This window comes from Lissotriton vulgaris, chromosome 2_1, assembly GCF_964263255.1.
Source record: "Lissotriton vulgaris chromosome 2_1, aLisVul1.2, whole genome shotgun sequence".
NCBI lineage: Eukaryota > Metazoa > Chordata > Amphibia > Caudata > Salamandridae > Lissotriton > Lissotriton vulgaris.
In genome coordinates this window covers 1625122913-1625125760 of record NC_141687.1, presented here as the reverse complement: position 1 = coordinate 1625125760, position 2848 = coordinate 1625122913, and the positions used below count along the sequence as shown (strand labels likewise).

General features: G+C 49.9%; 1 pseudogene; it reads right to left on the bottom strand.

The window, feature by feature from the left end:
• Positions 1–202: 202 nt before the first annotated feature.
• On the bottom strand, positions 203–1063 carry LOC147732969 (uncharacterized; annotated as a pseudogene).
• Positions 1064–2848: the final 1785 nt, after the last annotated feature.

Here is a 2848-nt window from a genome sequence, read left to right as displayed (position 1 = left end):
TCCACACCCCGCACCATGTGGGTCCTGACCTTACGCAATAATATTACATTTCTTACAAGGTTGATTTCCGGTGACTCTAGGAAATTAAGATTTCTGGGACTATTGTAAGTTTCTGGTATGTGCACTGGACAGCACATTTAAACTTTTGGGCTTTCTCAATGGTTTCCATATTTGTAAGTAAGCATTTTAAAGTGTTTTTTTATTAGAAACCCCAAAGAGCCCAAAGGAAGGAAGTGTCTCCCAGACCAGATTTTGCCATCCTTCGGGTCAGCAGCTGGTTCCCTTCAGGTGGAATGTGTGCCCTCGTCTCCTCCCTCGGTTCTGGTATCTTCTGGTCCAGTGTGTACTCGATCCTGGCCATCACCTCTGAGGTCTGCTGCATGCACTGGGATCTCAGTTGTGCCAGTTCCTTCTCCAGGCTGGAAAGGTCCCCCCGGGCCCCTGAGGAGAGTTCCTCAGACACCCTCCTGCTGAGGTCTTACAGGCATTGGTGCAGCCTCCCCTCCTTCCCTCGCTCCTTGGTCATGAATGAGCTGTAGCTGGCCCAGCGCACCCCCGTCCAACCAGGGGCAGCATCCGGGGCTCTTTCCGCTCCGGGGCAGGGGGCAGGTTGTTAGTGCTGGTCAGCAGCATCCCTATGGCCTCGCTCAGGGACCTGATCTTGCCCTACAGGTGCTCCTGCACCTCGAGGTCCAGCTCCCAGGGGTCCAGCTCCTCCAGGAGCCAGGTGAAGCTGCTCCCTGATCAGCAGCTTGTTCTGCACCCACATCTGCACCTTCTCCCACTGCTTGGCCCTGCGCTCCGGGGGGCACGTGCGGTCCCAGAGGGCTTTGCCCACCTCAAAAAGGGCCAAGGCCAGCATGTTAAAGCCCACCCTCCACTGGTCGCTCTCTGAGTCATTCTTCAATTTGATTAAACACTTTTCAATATCAATATCAGATTCAAGTCCTAGGCCTGCTCCAACACCCTCTATCACCCCTCTGCCTCTCATCTCCCCCTTGGTTCCTATCACCTCTGAGCCTCTCACCTCCCCACTGGTTCCTGTTGCCCCTCCACCTGTCATCTTATCCCTTTACCGATGCTAGAAAACAGCCACCATCCCAGAACCACAGCCAAGCGATAGCAGAACAACTGACTCCTGTTGGGCCTCCGAGTGCACCGTCGGCTCTTGGGCGTAGAACGTCCGCTATTCCGGTTTCCTCAAAATGTTTGTGCTCCTTTTCCCTTTCCACTGCTGTTTTCCGGAAATTAAGTCACTCCCGCCCCTTACAAAGTAAACAAAGCAGAGGTATTGTGCTTTCACTTTCGTGGCCTTCCTTTGCTCACAATGTCAGACACACATAGTGAGACCCAGAGTCTATAGTGCACAAACGCTTCAAGGATTTTCAGATCTAATGCATGAAACTAATGAGGGCATCCCTTCCCAGCTCGATACCTTATAACTGAATTTTAAATAAGTGCAAACTCACTTGTATGTTGTGGCAAGTTTTATTTGACCAACTTTACATTTAAACTACAGTGCAACCTTCTATTAAACTCTAGTATAAAATCACTTTGACTGCAGGCGCCCGAATGTCCTAAGTTATGAAGACAGCAGGCAGAGGTCCCAGGATGAAAAGGCCATCATTTACAATTGGGACTTACTCTGCAGGAGTTTGTATCCGACCTAACCCCACATGCTAGGGTTACAGCTCGTTTTATGATTTGAGGACACATTAAAGCGGGTGGTGACAAACAGGCAGCTTCATACGCCATCTGCGGCTCACAATACTCGTGGAAGGGGGGGGCGGACATTAAAATAAAACTGTAAATAAAATGAAAACTTTCCCGACCGGTTCCGCACCACCTCTGCTCTTGGGCCGGGTCCCGCACTGTCTCTGCTGCTCCTGAACAGGGACAGGCATGCTCCCTCCCCTCCCCTCCTGTAAGCCAATCACAACGCTGCAATGGCAGCATTGTGATTGGTGTGGAGTCGTGGGCAGCGCCCAGCTGGGTACCTGTAGGGGGACCATTTTCTCTATGTAGGCTGCCAACATGGAGAAAATGTAGAGTACCCCAGGGCCGACTAAACAGTCAGGGCACTCAGAGTGGTGCAAGCCACTCCGCCCCGACCCAATCAAGCAGGCATACCCTCCAGCCCGCCTCCAACCAGGTATATCCCTGCCTTCTGCTTTTTGGCAGCGCGAGAAGCGGAAAATTAAATGGTATTAAAAAATAATTTATTTTCTGCTTCACGCTCTGCGAGAAAGCAGTGGGGTAGCGCTCCTACGCCCTAATGCAGTGGCCGCTACTGCATTAGGGGCCGGGAGCTGTATATTCAAAAGGTAGGAGATGTGCTGTTAAGTTTGACATTTCCTGGTAGTGGAAAGGAGCTAAAGTTGCATTTCACTATATCAAGGCCTACCTTTCCCTTAGGTTAGCTCCTGAGCTGTCCCTTAGCATTTTACACGGGTATCTTTCAATTGGGATCTAAGAGAAAATTGAGTTTGGTGTCTCTGGACTCACAAGTTAAATACACATCTTTTAGTGAGTTTGGTTTTTAAATTGCAGATCTTAAAACATCACTTTTAGAAAGTTGGCATTTTCTTAATTTAACCATTCAGTGCCTCTGCCTCTCCCTAGAATACACATCTGGGTTTGATAAAGTTAGATTTTTTGAATTCACTTTAGACTGTCACACACATAGGGAGCTGAGTTGTGCCATGCATATCACCAGGCTGATGGGTCTTCCTGAGCTAGAGTGCTAGAAGGATATGACACTTGCACCTGAGTAGGGCTGTACTGGTCCCCACACAAAGAACTGTGTACCCCCGTAGTGTGTCTGAAGCCAAGAATGGCCAGGTGTTGT